Source organism: Triticum aestivum, chromosome 5A (genome assembly GCF_018294505.1).
Source record: "Triticum aestivum cultivar Chinese Spring chromosome 5A, IWGSC CS RefSeq v2.1, whole genome shotgun sequence".
Taxonomy (NCBI): Eukaryota; Viridiplantae; Streptophyta; class Magnoliopsida; order Poales; family Poaceae; genus Triticum; species Triticum aestivum.
Genome location: NC_057806.1, coordinates 1,353,458 through 1,359,490, shown reverse-complemented (window position 1 = coordinate 1,359,490; position 6,033 = coordinate 1,353,458).

Genomic DNA, 6,033 nt, shown 5'->3' with positions numbered 1-6,033 from the left:
CCCTCCCTCGTCGCAGGCACCCGAGGTGAGCACACCTGCTCCTCCCTCTCCCCTACCTCTGCCTAGGGTTTCTACCTCCATTAAATTAGTTAGGGTGGAAACGAATCGGATGCGGATGCTGATGAAGCTATGTACCTAGGGTAGGGGCATGGACCTGTCCTAAGAGCCCTACCCAAGGACATCCCTGGAAGAAGCCACCTTTCAATCGACTTGAAGGTATCCCACTCGATGGATTCAAGACACTCGACCACGAAGCAATCACTCGACCAAGATCCAACCACTCGACTGCCAAGAGATCTAAAGTCACTCCGCAAGCAAACGGTCGGCCATTAAGTAGTCTTTATGGTCATCATAGCACTTTAATAGGGACGTTACCAGTAACGCCCAGTCTTAATGTATTTTAACCCTGCATTACTGAGGGCCGGAGGGGTCTGGCAAACTCTATATAAGCCACCCCCTCCTCAGTAGCAGGGGTTGGCAGCCCTGTTATTCATACACACATAATTCAGTCGATCGCCTCCGGGCACCAAGACGTAGGGCTGTTACTTCCTCCGCGAAGGGCCTGAACTCGTACATCCGGGTGTATTTACAGCTTCTCCATAGCTGAGATCTAGCCTCTCCATACATACCCCCCTACCTCACTGTTAGAGTTAGAACCACGACAGTTGGCGCCCACCGTGGGGCAGGAGTCTTAGCGCCTAGTTGGAGAAGTTGCGATTTTTCCGATCCCTTTGATCATGTTTTCGTGCGGAGATTTGATGGAGGGCCGCGAGATCCGTCTCGGCGCACTCACGCTCGTCGCCGACAACTCCGCTTGGCTTCAGGAGGCTCCACTCGACATCGACGCCCTCCCCGTCCGCGGCCCGACGCACTTCCGCGCATGTGTTCGTGGCGTCCTCCTGCGACAACCGTCGACCCAGTATCGGTCGGCTCCCGTGTCATCTTCCTGCCCTGTCTCCCACCGGCGCAAGTGCTCCGGCCGGTCGAGACTTTAGAGGTGGGTGAGGCATGCCGTGGCCCGCCAGTCGGCAGCCCCACAAGTCGCGGCAATTGAGCCCGACGAATCCCTCTACGGCCTGTTCGACCTGTCGACTGGCTCCGCGGAGACCGCATCCGAGTGCGGCAGCAGCGACCCGGCGGCTGAGGTTCTGGTGGTCGATGGAACACACAGTCCTCCCGGTTTCCCTCGCACCGATGGAGGCGCGGGTGGAGGCGACCCGTCGCATCCCCACGATGAGTATCTCCCCGAACCTCTCACGTCATTGCAGCGAGAGGAGCTTTGCCGCCGGAACATGGATGCACTCCGCACTCCTATCGTCGGAGAAACCCCCGAGGCCCGGGCCTTGGAGGACGCGTGCTTGGCTAACTTGGCCGAGCACACTCGACTGGAGAATCTCCAGCGAATACTCGACGAGCAAGCGCGTCAGCGAGCTCCCGAGTCCAGTCGACGTCAGCTCTTCCCGCCTACGCAGGTATATCGGACCCCAGTTCAGAATTTGGCAGCCGCGGCCCGTATAGCAGAATCGATTCAGCCCTCCCAGTCGGAGGCTGGCAGGGGCTTGTTGCAAATCAGAGCGTTGCTCCGGGCAGCGGGGAACCAGAATTCCGCTGTTTCTCAGTCGCGGAATAGGATCCACAGTCGATCCTTTGCAACGGATACAGTCCAGTCGGCTCACAGCCCAAGATCGCCCCCAAGGCGTGATGGACGCGGAGACCGGCACGATCAGTACAGAAGAAATGAGCAGTATGATCACCGGTTTGATCGACGTCGAGTGCCAACCCCTCCCCTGAGGAGTGGGTCATATGCGCCTCGACAGTAGGATGACAGACACCCTCATAGTGTTGGGCGGAGAGTTCCAGTCGACCCCAGGGACCCAGGCTTTGATGCGAGATCCATCCTCGTTCAGGGTCTGGTTGACAGGAACAGAGCTCACCGAGAAGGCCACGACAGGGATGCGCCTGCCAGCAGCAGAGTACGTGTTTCGGGGCCAGAGTGTTTCAGTCGAGCCATCAGGGCCGCAGTGATTCCTCCCAACTTCCGGTTGGCGACTGGAGTCAGCAAGTTCACCGGTGATTCTAAGCCTGACATTTGGCTCGAAGACTACCGAGTGGCTGTCCAGATTGGTGGCGGCAATGATGAGGTGGCTATGAAGCATTTGCCTCTCCTGTTAGAGGGCTCAGCCAGAGCGTGGCTGAATCAGTTAGCACCCAGCAGCATCTACACTTGGGAGGATCTCTCTCGAGTGTTTGTCACGACCTTTGAAGGAACATGCAAGCGACCAGCAGGCCTTACAGAATTGCGGTCTTGCATGCAAAAACCGAGTGAAACTCTGAGGGATTACATCCAGAGGTGGATCACTTTGCATCAGACAGTTGAGAACGTACCGGATCACCAAGCAGTTTGTGCCTTTAAAGAAGGCGTCAAGAACAGAGAGTTGAACCTGAAGTTCGGTCGGACCAGAGAAATGTCTCTGAATCAGATGATGGAAATTGCCACCAAATACGCTAACGGAGAATATGAAGATCGACTCCGGAGTGGCAAGCAGAAAGTAGTTACCCAGGAAACTGGAGGCAATTCCAGTCGGAAGCAGAAGCGGAAGGCCGAGCCAGCCGCTCCTGGGGAGGCCCTGGCCGTAACCCAGGGAAAATTCAAGGGAAAACCCAAGGGGCCCTGGAACCCCAAGAAAGTCAAGGATCAAGATGGAAATGATGTTTTGGATCTGCCATATCACATCCACACCAAGAAAGATGAAGAGGGTAACCTTATTTACCCAAAGCATACCACTCGACAGTGTCGGCTCCTGATCCAGAAGTTTCAGGGCAAGCAGTCCAAAGACAAGGAAAAAGAGTCAGACAGAGTTGAGGACAAAGAAGATAGTGACGATGGGTACCCCCAAGTCAATTCCACCTTGATGATTTTTGCTGATGTCGAAAGTAAAAGTCTACTGAAAGTCATTAACCGTGAAGTGAATATGGTTGCCCGGGCAACACCCAGCTACCTGAAGTGGTCTCAGACTGCCATCATGTTCGACCAGTCCGATCACCCTGCGCACGTTGCCACCCCTGGGAGGCAAGCTCTTGTGGTCGATCCAATTGTCGAAGGCACTCGACTGGCCAAAGTCCTGATGGATGGTGGCAGCGGCCTGAACATACTGTATGCAGAAACGTTGAAAGGGATGGGCATTCCGATGTCCAGACTCAGTGCCAGCAACATGAGTTTCCATGGAGTCATTCCTGGAAAGAAAGCCGAGTCACTCGGCCAGATTGCTCTCGATGTGGTTTTCTGTGATTCAAAGAATTACCGCAAGGAAAAGTTGACATTTGAGGTTGTGGACTTCCAAAGTGCTTATCATGCTATTCTGGGCCGGCCAGCTTATGCACGCTTCATGGCTCGACCGTGCTATGTGTATCTCAAGTTGAAGATGCCCGGCCCCAGAGGTGTGATCACCGTTACAGGCAATCGTAAGAAAGCAGAGGAGTGTTTTCAGAAAGGATCAAAGATCGCTGATGCTCAGATGTCAGTAGTCGAACTGCAAGAGTACCAGAAGACTGCCGATCCGAGTGAATTGCTGCGAGCCAAGAAGCCAGCTTCAGAATCAGCTTTTCAGTCGTCCGGTGAAACTAAGACAGTTCACATTCACCCGACCGACCCTGATGCTGCTCCGACTCACATCTCAACGACGCTCGACTCCAAATAGGAAGAAGCGCTCATCCAGTTTCTCCGTGAGAACTGGGACATCTTCGCATGGAAGCCTTCTGACATGCCTGGAGTTCCCAGGGGGCTGGCTGAGCACCGTCTACGAGTCGACCCGAAGTTCAAGCCTGTGAAAGAACATCTCCGATGGTCCGCCGTCCAGAAGAGGAAAGCTATTGGCAAGGAGGTGGCTCGGCTCTTAGCAGCAGAGTTCATCCGAGAGATTTACCACTCCGAGTGGCTCGCCAATGTTGTCATGGTCCCCAAGAAGGACAAGTCACTTCGCATGTCCATTGACTTTAAACATATCAATCAGGCCTGCCCGAAAGATCATTTCCCTCTCCCCCGCATCGACCAGGTAGTCGACTCGGCCGTGGGGTCTGAGCGTTTGTATTTTCTAGATGCTTATTCAAGGTACCATCAGATCCGTCTGTATGGACCCGACGAGATTAAAACGGCTTTCATCACCCCATTCGGGTGCTTTTGTTATATCACCACGCCCTTCGGCCTCAAGAATGCTGGAGCCACGTTCATGAGGATGATTCAAAAGTGTTTGCTCACTCAGATCAGTCGGAACGTAGAAGCATACATGGATGATATTGTGGTTAAGTCACGGAAAGGTTCCGACCTACTGACTGACCTTGCCGAAACCTTTGCTAACCTCAGGAGATATGATATCAAGCTCAATCCATCAAAGTGCATATTCGGAGTTCCAGGTGGAAAGTTACTCAGTTTTCTCGTTTCCGAACGAGGAATCGATGCCAATCCCGAGAAAGTTGGCGCCATATTCCGGATGAAGCGCCCTGTGCGTATACACGATGTATAGAAGCTTACAGGTTGCTTGGCCGCTCTAAGTCAATTCATTTACCGACTGATGAAGAAGTCTGACAAGTTCGAGTGGACTCCAGAAGTTGATGCAGCGTTCACAGAGCTCAAAGCTCTACTCTCCACCCAGCCGGTGCTTGCTGCCCCAATCAGTAAAGAGCCTCTGCTGCTTTACATTGCGGCCACGGGACAAGTTGTCAATACAGTACTTACATCAAGCGGGAAGAAGAAGGAAAGGCCTTCAGAGTTCAGCGCCCAGTATATTATGTGTCTGAAGTTTTGACTCCTTCGAAGCAAAGATATCCCCATTACCAGAAGCTTGTATATGGGATTTACATGATCACGAAGAAGGTTGCACACTACTTCTCTGACCATTCCATTACAGTCGTCGGTGATGCTCCACTGTCAGAGATTTTGCACAACAGAGATGCAACTGGTCGAGTGGCGAAGTGGGCGATTGAACTCCTTCCCCTAGATATCAAGTTTGAAGCAAAGAAGGCTATCAAGTCCCAAGCAATTGCAGATTTCGTCGCTGAGTGGATTGAACAGCAGTTTCCGACTCAAGTTCACTCGGAGCACTGGACCATGTTCTTCGATGGATCTAAGATGCTGAATGGTTCCGGCGCTGGGGTAGTATTGGTCTCCCCCCGAGGAGATAAGCTCAGATATGTTCTCCAGATTCAGTTCGATTCATCCAATAATGAAGCAGAATATGAAGCACTCTTGTATGGGTTGCGCATGGCCATTTCACTCGGTGTCCGGCGCCTCATGGTCTACGGTGACTCAGATTTGGTGGTTAATCAGGTGATGAAGGAGTGGGACGTTAGAAGCCCAGCTATGACTGGCTACTGCAACGCAGTAAGAAAGCTAGAAAAGAAATTCGAGGGGTTAGAGCTTCATCACATCCCCCGACTAAAAAATCAAGCAGCTGATGATCTGGCAAAGATAGGCTCCAAGAGAGAAGCCATTCCCAGCAATGTGTTTTTGGAGCACATCTGCTCGCCGTCAGTCCAGGAGGATCCTTTTACAGAAGAAGCCCCGCAACCGAAAAGTGCCACAAATCCGACTGAAGTCGAAATTCCTGCTGTGGTCGACCTAGTCATGGAGGTCTTGGCAATCACTCCTGACTAGACGATACCATACATCGCGTATATCTTGAGGAAAGAACTTCCAGAGGATGAAGAAGAGGCTCGACAGATCGTCTGTCGATCTAAAGCTTTCACAGTCATTAAAGGACAGTTGTACAGAGAAAGCGCAACTGGAATCGGTCAGAAGTGCATAACGCCAGAAGAAGGTCAGATAATCCTTTATGATAACCACTCGGGGACCTATGATCACCATGCGTCCTCTCGGACCATCGCGGCCAAAGCATACCGAGCGGGTTTTTACTGGCCCAGGGCAAACGAAATGGCGAAAGAGATAGTCGACAAGTGTGAAGGCTGCCAGTTCTACTCCAACATGTCGCACAAGCCAGCATCAGCTCTGAGGACCATTCCACTCGTCTGGCCCTTTGC